Genomic DNA, 12646 nt, shown 5'->3' on the forward strand with positions numbered 1-12646 from the left:
TGTGCTAACCAGACTGTACATACCAGGCACACAATTTATCAGAGATTTAAGTGAATAAGCTACAGTGTCCAAGGTACTAAACATAATATATTCTATGGGGTGTCATAAGCAAGTCATTAGAATACTTTCCTACTAAATTTATAAGACATAAGCATTCAATATTTGAGTAAACAAAGAGAAAATAAAGCTATCTATTGGGTTTCACTAAAAAGTCCATTGAAAGACTTGACTATTGTTGTTAAAAGACATAGGCATTCATATTATAGAGCCACAAACCACACTAGTAAAATAAAAACATGATAACATGGGATTCGAACCAATGACAGTCTTAATTTGATAGTGCAAACCCAACACCTTACTAACTGTTCTAACCAGACTGTGCATACCAGACACACAATTTATCAGAGATTTAAGTGAATAAGCTACAGTGTCCAAAGTACTAAACATAATATATTCTATGGGGTGTCATAAGCAAGTCATTAGAATACTTTCCTAATAAATTTATAAAACATAAGTATTCAATATTTTAGTAAACTAAGAGAAAATAAAGCTATCTATTGGGTTTCACTAAAAAGTCCATTGGAAGATTTGACTATTGTTGTTAAAAGACATAGGCATTCATATTATAGAGCCACAAACCACACTAGTAAAATAAAAACATGATAACATGGGATTCGAACCAATGACAGTCTTAATTTGATAGTGCAAACCCAACACCTTACTAACTGTGCTAACCAGACTGTGCATACCAGACACACAATTTATCAGAGATTTAAGTGAATAAGCTACAGTGTCCAAGGTACTAAACATAATATATTCTATGGGGTGTCATAAGCAAGTCATTAGAATACTTTCCTACTAAATTTATAAGACATAAGCATTCAATATTTGAGTAAACAAAGAGAAAATAAAGCTATCTATTGGGTTTCACTAAAAAGTCCATTGGAAGACTTGACTATTGTTGTTAAAAGACATAGGCATTCATATTACAGAGCCACAAACCACACTAGTAAAATAAAAACATGATAACATGGGATTCGAAACAATAACAGTCTTAATTTGATAGTGCAAACCCAACACCTTACTAACTGTGCTAACCAGACTGTGCATACCAGACGCCCAATTTATCAGAGATTTAAGTGAATAAGCTACAGTGTCCAAGGTACTAAACATAATATATTCTATGGGGTGTCATAAGCAAGTCATTAGAATACTTTCCTACTAAATTTATAAGACATAAGCATTCAATATTTGAGTAAACAAAGAGAAAATAAAGCTATCTATTGGGTTTCACTAAAAAGTCGATTGAAAGACTTGACTATTGTTGTTAAAAGACATAGGCATTCATATTATAGAGCCACAAACCACACTAGTAGAATAAAAACATGATAACATGGGATTCGAAACAATAACAGTCTTAATTTGATAGTGCAAACCCAACACCTTACTAACTGTGCTAACCAGACTGTGCATACCAGACGCCCAATTTATCAGAGATTTAAGTGAATAAGCTACAGTGTCCAAGGTACTAAACATAATATATTCTATGGGGTGTCATAAGCAAGTCATTAGAATACTTTCCTAATACATTTATAAAACATAAGCATTCAATATTTTAGTAAACTAAGAGAAAATAAAGCTATCTATTGGGTTTCACTAAAAAGTCCATTGGAAGATTTGACTATTGTTGTTAAAAGACATAGGCATTCATATTATAGAGCCACAAACCACACTAGTAAAATAAAAACATGGTAACATTGGATTCGAACCAATGACAGTCTTAATTTGATAGTGCAAACCCAACACCTTACTAACTGTGCTAACCAGACTGTGCATACCAGATGCACAATTTATCAGAGATTTAAGTGAATAAGCTACAGTGTCCAAGGTACTAAACATAATATATTCTATGGGGTGTCATAAGCAAGTCATTAGAATACTTTCCTACTAAATTTATAAGACATAAGCATTCAATATTTGAGTAAACAAAGAGAAAATAAAGCTATCTATTGGGTTTCACTAAAAAGTCCATTGTAAGACTTGACTATTGTTGTTAAAAGACATAGGCATTCATATTATAGAGCCACAAACCACACTAGTAAAATAAAAACATGATAACATGGGATTCGAAACAATAACAGTCTTAACTTGATAGTGCAAACCCAACACCTTACTAACTGTGCTAACCAGACTGTGCATACCAGACGCCCAATTTATCAGAGATTTAAGTGAATAAGCTACAGTGTCCAAGGTACTAAACATAATATATTCTATGGGGTGTCATAAGCAAGTCATTAGAATACTTTCCTACTAAATTTATAAAACATAAGCATTCAATATTTTAGTAAACTAAGAGAAAATAAAGCTATCTATTGGGTTTCACTAAAAAGTCCATTGGAAGATTTGACTATTGTTGTTAAAAGACATAGGCATTCATATTATAGAGCCACAAACCACACTAGTAAAATAAAAACATGATAACATGGGATTCGAACCAATGACAGTCTTAATTTGATAGTGCAAACCCAACACCTTACTAACTGTTCTAACCAGACTGTGCATACCAGACACACAATTTATCAGAGATTTAAGTGAATAAGCTTCAGTGTCCAAAGTACTAAACATAATATATTCTATGGGGTGTCATAAGCAAGTCATTAGAATACTTTCCTAATAAATTTATAAAACATAAGCATTCAATATTTTAGTAAACTAAGAGAAAATAAAGCTATCTATTGGGTTTCACTAAAAAGTCCATTGGAAGATTTGACTATTGTTGTTAAAAGACATAGGCATTCATATTATAGAGCCACAAACCACACTAGTAAAATAAAAACATGATAACATGGGATTTGAACCAATGACAGTCTTAATTTGATAGTGCAAACCCAACACCTTACTAACTGTGCTAACCAGACTGTGCATACCAGACACACAATTTATCAGAGATTTAAGTGAATAAGCTACAGTGTCCAAGGTACTAAACATAATATATTCTATGGGGTGTCATAAGCAAGTCATTAGAATACTTTCCTACTAAATTTATAAGACATAAGCATTCAATATTTGAGTAAACAAAGAGAAAATAAAGCTATCTATTGGGTTTCACTAAAAAGTCCATTGGAAGACTTGACTATTGTTGTTAAAAGACATAGGCATTCATATTATAGAGCCACAAACCACACTAGTAAAATAAAAACATGATAACACGGGATTCGAAACAATAACAGTCTTAATTTGATAGTGCAAACCCAACACCTTACTAACTGTTCTAACCAGACTGTGCATACCAGATGCCCAATTTATCAGAGATTTAAGTGAATAAGCTACAGTGTCCAAGGTACTAAACATAATATATTCTATGGGGTGTCATAAGCAAGTCATTAGAATACTTTCCTAATAAATTTATAAAACATAAGCATTCAATATTTGAGTAAACTAAGAGAAAATAAAGCTATCTATTGGGTTTCACTAAAAAGTCCATTGGAAGATTTGACTATTGTTGTTAAAAGACATAGACATTCACATTATAGAGCCACAAACCACACTATTAAAATAAAAACATGATAACATGGCATTCGAACCAATGACAGTCTTAATTTGATAGTGCAAACCAAACACCTTACTAACTGTGCTAACCAGACTGTACATACCAGACACACAATTTATCAGAGATTTAAGTGAATAAGCTACAGTGTCCAAGGTACTAAACATAATATATTCTATGGGGTGTCATAAGCAAGTCATTAGAATACTTTCCTACTAAATTTATAAGACATAAGCATTCAATATTTGAGTAAACAAAGAGAAAATAAAGCTATCTATTGGGTTTCACTAAAAAGTCCATTGAAAGACTTGACTATTGTTGTTAAAAGACATAGGCATTCATATTATAGAGCCACAAACCACACTAGTAAAATAAAAACATGATAACATGGGATTCGAAACAATAACAGTCTTAATTTGATAGTGCAAACCCAACACCTTACTAACTGTGCTAACCAGACTATGCATACCAGATGCACTATTTATCAGAGATTTAAGTGAATAAGCTACAGTGTCCAAGGTACTAAACATAATATATTCTATGGGGTGTCATAAGCAAGTCATTAGAATACTTTCCTACTAAATTTATAAGACATAAGCATTCAATATTTGAGTAAACAAAGAGAAAATAAAGCTATCTATTGGGTTTCACTAAAAAGTCCATTGGAAGACTTGACTATTGTTGTTAAAAGACATAGGCATTCATATTATAGAGCCACAAACCACACTAGTAAAATAAAAACATGATAACATGGGATTCGAAACAATAACAGTCTTAATTTGATAGTGCAAACCCAACACCTTACTAACTGTGCTAACCAGACTGTTTATACCAGATGCCCAATTTATCAGAGATTTAAGTGAATAAGCTACAGTGTCCAAGGTACTAAACATAATATATTCTATGGGTGTCATAAGCAAGTCATTAGAATACTTTCCTAATAAATTTATAAAACATAAGCATTCAATATTTTAGTAAACTAAGAGAAAATAAAGCTATCTATTGGGTTTCACTAAAAAGTCCATTGGAAGATTTGACTATTGATGTTAAAAGACATAGGCATTCATATTATAGAGCCACAAACCACACTAGTAAAATAAAAACATGATAACATGGGATTCGAACCATTGACAATCTTAATTTGATAGTGCAAACCCAACACCTCACTAACTGTGCTAACCAGACTGTGCATACCGGACACACAATTTATCAGAGATTTAAGTGAATAAGCTACAGTGTCCAAAGTACTAAACATAATATATTCTATGGGGTGTCATAAGCAAGTCATTAGAATACTTTCCTAATAAATTTATAAAACATAAGCATTCAATATTTTAGTAAACTAAGAGAAAATAAAGCTATCTATTGGGTTTCACTAAAAAGTCCATTGAAAGACTTGACTATTGTTGTTAAAAGACATAGGCATTCATATTATAGAGCCACAAACCACACTAGTAAAATAAAAACATGATAACATGGGATTCGAACCAATGACAGTCTTAATTTGATAGTGCAAACCCAACACCTTACTAACTGTTCTAACCAGACTGTGCATACCAGACACACAATTTATCAGAGATTTAAGTGAATAAGCTTCAGTGTCCAAAGTACTAAACATAATATATTCTATGGGGTGTCATAAGCAAGTCATTAGAATACTTTCCTAATAAATTTATAAAACATAAGCATTCAATATTTTAGTAAACTAAGAGAAAATAAAGCTATCTATTGGGTTTCACTAAAAAGTCCATTGGAAGATTTGACTATTGTTGTTAAAAGACATAGGCATTCATATTATAGAGCCACAAACCACACTAGTAAAATAAAAACATGATAACATGGGATTCGAAACAATAACAGTCTTAATTTGATAGTGCAAACCCAACACCTTACTAACTGTGCTAACCAGACTATGCATACCAGATGCACTATTTATCAGAGATTTAAGTGAATAAGCTACAGTGTCCAAGGTACTAAACATAATATATTCTATGGGGTGTCATAAGCAAGTCATTAGAATACTTTCCTACTAAATTTATAAGACATAAGCATTCAATATTTGAGTAAACAAAGAGAAAATAAAGCTATCTATTGGGTTTCACTAAAAAGTCCATTGGAAGACTTGACTATTGTTGTTAAAAGACATAGGCATTCATATTATAGAGCCACAAACCACACTAGTAAAATAAAAACATGATAACATGGGATTCGAAACAATAACAGTCTTAATTTGATAGTGCAAACCCAACACCTTACTAACTGTGCTAACCAGACTGTGCATACCAGATGCCCAATTTATCAGAGATTTAAGTGAATAAGCTACAGTGTCCAAGGTACTAAACATAATATATTCTATGGGGTGTCATAAGCAAGTCATTAGAATACTTTCCTAATAAATTTATAAAACATAAGCATTCAATATTTTAGTAAACTAAGAGAAAATAAAGCTATCTATTGGGTTTCACTAAAAAGTCCATTGGAAGATTTGACTATTGTTGTTAAAAGACATAGGCATTCATATTATAGAGCCACAAACCACACTAGTAAAATAAAAACATGGTAACATGGGATTCGAACCAATGACAGTCTTAATTTGATAGTGCAAACCCAACACCTTACTAACTGTGCTAACCAGACTGTGCATACCAGGTGCACAATTTATCAGAGATTTAAGTGAATAAGCTTCAGTGTCCAAGGTACTAAACATAATATATTCTATGGGGTGTCATAAGCAAGTCATTAGAATACTTTCCTACTAAATTTATAAGACATAAGCATTCAATATTTGAGTAAACAAAGAGAAAATAAAGCTATCTATTGGGTTTCACTAAAAAGTCCATTGTAAGACTTGACTATTGTTGTTAAAAGACATAGGCATTCATATTATAGAGCCACAAACCACACTAGTAAAATAAAAACATGATAACATGGGATTCGAAACAATAACAGTCTTAATTTGATAGTGCAAACCCAACACCTTACTAACTGTGCTAACCAGACTGTACATACCAGATGCTCAATTTATCAGAGATTTAAGTGAATAAGCTACAGTGTCCAAGGTACTAAACATAATATATTCTATGGGGTGTCATAAGCAAGTCATTAGAATACTTTCCTAATAAATTTATAAGACATAAGCATTCAATATTTGAGTCAACTAAGAGAAAATAAAGCTATCTATTGGGTTTCACTAAAAAGTCCATTGGAAGATTTGACTATTGTTGTTAAAAGACATAGACATTCATATTATAGAGCCACAAACCACACTATTAAAATAAAAACATGATAACATGGGATTCGAACCAATGACAGACTTAATTTGATAGTGCAAACCCAACACCTTACTAACTGTGCTAACCAGACTGTACATACCAGGCACACAATTTATCAGAGATTTAAGTGAATAAGCTACAGTGTCCAAGGTACTAAACATAATATATTCTATGGGGTGTCATAAGCAAGTCATTAGAATACTTTCCTACTAAATTTATAAGACATAAGCATTCAATATTTGAGTAAACAAAGAGAAAATAAAGCTATCTATTGGGTTTCACTAAAAAGTCCATTGAAAGACTTGACTATTGTTGTTAAAAGACATAGGCATTCATATTATAGAGCCACAAACCACACTAGTAAAATAAAAACATGATAACATGGGATTCGAACCAATGACAGTCTTAATTTGATAGTGCAAACCCAACACCTTACTAACTGTTCTAACCAGACTGTGCATACCAGACACACAATTTATCAGAGATTTAAGTGAATAAGCTACAGTGTCCAAAGTACTAAACATAATATATTCTATGGGGTGTCATAAGCAAGTCATTAGAATACTTTCCTAATAAATTTATAAAACATAAGTATTCAATATTTTAGTAAACTAAGAGAAAATAAAGCTATCTATTGGGTTTCACTAAAAAGTCCATTGGAAGATTTGACTATTGTTGTTAAAAGACATAGGCATTCATATTATAGAGCCACAAACCACACTAGTAAAATAAAAACATGATAACATGGGATTCGAACCAATGACAGTCTTAATTTGATAGTGCAAACCCAACACCTTACTAACTGTGCTAACCAGACTGTGCATACCAGACACACAATTTATCAGAGATTTAAGTGAATAAGCTACAGTGTCCAAGGTACTAAACATAATATATTCTATGGGGTGTCATAAGCAAGTCATTAGAATACTTTCCTACTAAATTTATAAGACATAAGCATTCAATATTTGAGTAAACAAAGAGAAAATAAAGCTATCTATTGGGTTTCACTAAAAAGTCCATTGGAAGACTTGACTATTGTTGTTAAAAGACATAGGCATTCATATTACAGAGCCACAAACCACACTAGTAAAATAAAAACATGATAACATGGGATTCGAAACAATAACAGTCTTAATTTGATAGTGCAAACCCAACACCTTACTAACTGTGCTAACCAGACTGTGCATACCAGACGCCCAATTTATCAGAGATTTAAGTGAATAAGCTACAGTGTCCAAGGTACTAAACATAATATATTCTATGGGGTGTCATAAGCAAGTCATTAGAATACTTTCCTACTAAATTTATAAGACATAAGCATTCAATATTTGAGTAAACAAAGAGAAAATAAAGCTATCTATTGGGTTTCACTAAAAAGTCGATTGAAAGACTTGACTATTGTTGTTAAAAGACATAGGCATTCATATTATAGAGCCACAAACCACACTAGTAGAATAAAAACATGATAACATGGGATTCGAAACAATAACAGTCTTAATTTGATAGTGCAAACCCAACACCTTACTAACTGTGCTAACCAGACTGTGCATACCAGACGCCCAATTTATCAGAGATTTAAGTGAATAAGCTACAGTGTCCAAGGTACTAAACATAATATATTCTATGGGGTGTCATAAGCAAGTCATTAGAATACTTTCCTAATACATTTATAAAACATAAGCATTCAATATTTTAGTAAACTAAGAGAAAATAAAGCTATCTATTGGGTTTCACTAAAAAGTCCATTGGAAGATTTGACTATTGTTGTTAAAAGACATAGGCATTCATATTATAGAGCCACAAACCACACTAGTAAAATAAAAACATGGTAACATTGGATTCGAACCAATGACAGTCTTAATTTGATAGTGCAAACCCAACACCTTACTAACTGTGCTAACCAGACTGTGCATACCAGATGCACAATTTATCAGAGATTTAAGTGAATAAGCTACAGTGTCCAAGGTACTAAACATAATATATTCTATGGGGTGTCATAAGCAAGTCATTAGAATACTTTCCTACTAAATTTATAAGACATAAGCATTCAATATTTGAGTAAACAAAGAGAAAATAAAGCTATCTATTGGGTTTCACTAAAAAGTCCATTGTAAGACTTGACTATTGTTGTTAAAAGACATAGGCATTCATATTATAGAGCCACAAACCACACTAGTAAAATAAAAACATGATAACATGGGATTCGAAACAATAACAGTCTTAACTTGATAGTGCAAACCCAACACCTTACTAACTGTGCTAACCAGACTGTGCATACCAGACGCCCAATTTATCAGAGATTTAAGTGAATAAGCTACAGTGTCCAAGGTACTAAACATAATATATTCTATGGGGTGTCATAAGCAAGTCATTAGAATACTTTCCTACTAAATTTATAAAACATAAGCATTCAATATTTTAGTAAACTAAGAGAAAATAAAGCTATCTATTGGGTTTCACTAAAAAGTCCATTGGAAGATTTGACTATTGTTGTTAAAAGACATAGGCATTCATATTATAGAGCCACAAACCACACTAGTAAAATAAAAACATGATAACATGGGATTCGAACCAATGACAGTCTTAATTTGATAGTGCAAACCCAACACCTTACTAACTGTTCTAACCAGACTGTGCATACCAGACACACAATTTATCAGAGATTTAAGTGAATAAGCTTCAGTGTCCAAAGTACTAAACATAATATATTCTATGGGGTGTCATAAGCAAGTCATTAGAATACTTTCCTAATAAATTTATAAAACATAAGCATTCAATATTTTAGTAAACTAAGAGAAAATAAAGCTATCTATTGGGTTTCACTAAAAAGTCCATTGGAAGATTTGACTATTGTTGTTAAAAGACATAGGCATTCATATTATAGAGCCACAAACCACACTAGTAAAATAAAAACATGATAACATGGGATTTGAACCAATGACAGTCTTAATTTGATAGTGCAAACCCAACACCTTACTAACTGTGCTAACCAGACTGTGCATACCAGACACACAATTTATCAGAGATTTAAGTGAATAAGCTACAGTGTCCAAGGTACTAAACATAATATATTCTATGGGGTGTCATAAGCAAGTCATTAGAATACTTTCCTACTAAATTTATAAGACATAAGCATTCAATATTTGAGTAAACAAAGAGAAAATAAAGCTATCTATTGGGTTTCACTAAAAAGTCCATTGGAAGACTTGACTATTGTTGTTAAAAGACATAGGCATTCATATTATAGAGCCACAAACCACACTAGTAAAATAAAAACATGATAACACGGGATTCGAAACAATAACAGTCTTAATTTGATAGTGCAAACCCAACACCTTACTAACTGTTCTAACCAGACTGTGCATACCAGATGCCCAATTTATCAGAGATTTAAGTGAATAAGCTACAGTGTCCAAGGTACTAAACATAATATATTCTATGGGGTGTCATAAGCAAGTCATTAGAATACTTTCCTAATAAATTTATAAAACATAAGCATTCAATATTTGAGTAAACTAAGAGAAAATAAAGCTATCTATTGGGTTTCACTAAAAAGTCCATTGGAAGATTTGACTATTGTTGTTAAAAGACATAGACATTCACATTATAGAGCCACAAACCACACTATTAAAATAAAAACATGATAACATGGCATTCGAACCAATGACAGTCTTAATTTGATAGTGCAAACCAAACACCTTACTAACTGTGCTAACCAGACTGTACATACCAGACACACAATTTATCAGAGATTTAAGTGAATAAGCTACAGTGTCCAAGGTACTAAACATAATATATTCTATGGGGTGTCATAAGCAAGTCATTAGAATACTTTCCTACTAAATTTATAAGACATAAGCATTCAATATTTGAGTAAACAAAGAGAAAATAAAGCTATCTATTGGGTTTCACTAAAAAGTCCATTGAAAGACTTGACTATTGTTGTTAAAAGACATAGGCATTCATATTATAGAGCCACAAACCACACTAGTAAAATAAAAACATGATAACATGGGATTCGAAACAATAACAGTCTTAATTTGATAGTGCAAACCCAACACCTTACTAACTGTGCTAACCAGACTATGCATACCAGATGCACTATTTATCAGAGATTTAAGTGAATAAGCTACAGTGTCCAAGGTACTAAACATAATATATTCTATGGGGTGTCATAAGCAAGTCATTAGAATACTTTCCTAATAAATTTATAAGACATAAGCATTCAATATTTGAGTCAACTAAGAGAAAATAAAGCTATCTATTGGGTTTCACTAAAAAGTCCATTGGAAGATTTGACTATTGTTGTTAAAAGACATAGACATTCATATTATAGAGCCACAAACCACACTATTAAAATAAAAACATGATAACATGGGATTCGAACCAATGACAGACTTAATTTGATAGTGCAAACCCAACACCTTACTAACTGTGCTAACCAGACTGTACATACCATGCACACAATTTATCAGAGATTTAAGTGAATAAGCTACAGTGTCCAAGGTACTAAACATAATATATTCTATGGGGTGTCATAAGCAAGTCATTAGAATACTTTCCTACTAAATTTATAAGACATAAGCATTCAATATTTGAGTAAACAAAGAGAAAATAAAGCTATCTATTGGGTTTCACTAAAAAGTCCATTGAAAGACTTGACTATTGTTGTTAAAAGACATAGGCATTCATATTATAGAGCCACAAACCACACTAGTAAAATAAAAACATGATAACATGGGATTCGAACCAATGACAGTCTTAATTTGATAGTGCAAACCCAACACCTTACTAACTGTTCTAACCAGACTGTGCATACCAGACACACAATTTATCAGAGATTTAAGTGAATAAGCTACAGTGTCCAAAGTACTAAACATAATATATTCTATGGGGTGTCATAAGCAAGTCATTAGAATACTTTCCTAATAAATTTATAAGACATAAGCATTCAATATTTGAGTAAACAAAGAGAAAATAAAGCTATCTATTGTTTTTCACTAAAAAGTCCATTGGAAGACTTGACTATTGTTGTTAAAAGACATAGGCATTCATATTATAGAGCCACAAACCACACTATTAAAATAAAAACATGATAACATGGCATTCGAACCAATGACAGTCTTAATTTGATAGTGCAAACCCAACACCTTACTAACTGTGCTAACCAGACTGTACATACCAGACACACAATTTATCAGAGATTTAAGTGAATAAGCTACAGTGTCCAAGGTACTAAACATAATATATTCTATGGGGTGTCATAAGCAAGTCATTAGAATACTTTCCTACTAAATTTATAAGACATAAGCATTCAATATTTGAGTAAACAAAGAGAAAATAAAGCTATCTATTGAGTTTCACTAAAAAGTCGATTGAAAGACTTGACTATTGTTGTTAAAATACATAGGCATTCATATTATAGAGCCACAAACCACACTAGTAAAATAAAAACATGATAACATGGGATTCGAACCAATGACAGTCTTAATTTGATAGTGCAAACCCAACACCTTACTAACTGTGCTAACCAGACTGTGCATACCAGACACACAATTTATCAGAGATTTAAGTGAATAAGCTACAGTGTCCAAGGTACTACACATAATATATTCTATGGGGTGTCATAAGCAAGTCATTAGAATACTTTCCTACTAAATTTATAAGACATAAGCATTCAATATTTGAGTAAACAAAGAGAAAATAAAGCTATCTATTGGGTTTCACTAAAAAGTCCATTGGAAGACTTGACTATTGTTGTTAAAAGACATAGGCATTCATATTATAGAGCCACAAACCACATTAGTAAAATAAAAACATGATAACA

The sequence above is a fragment of the Pseudophryne corroboree genome, chromosome 1 (genome assembly GCF_028390025.1).
Source record: "Pseudophryne corroboree isolate aPseCor3 chromosome 1, aPseCor3.hap2, whole genome shotgun sequence".
Taxonomy (NCBI): domain Eukaryota; kingdom Metazoa; phylum Chordata; class Amphibia; order Anura; family Myobatrachidae; genus Pseudophryne; species Pseudophryne corroboree.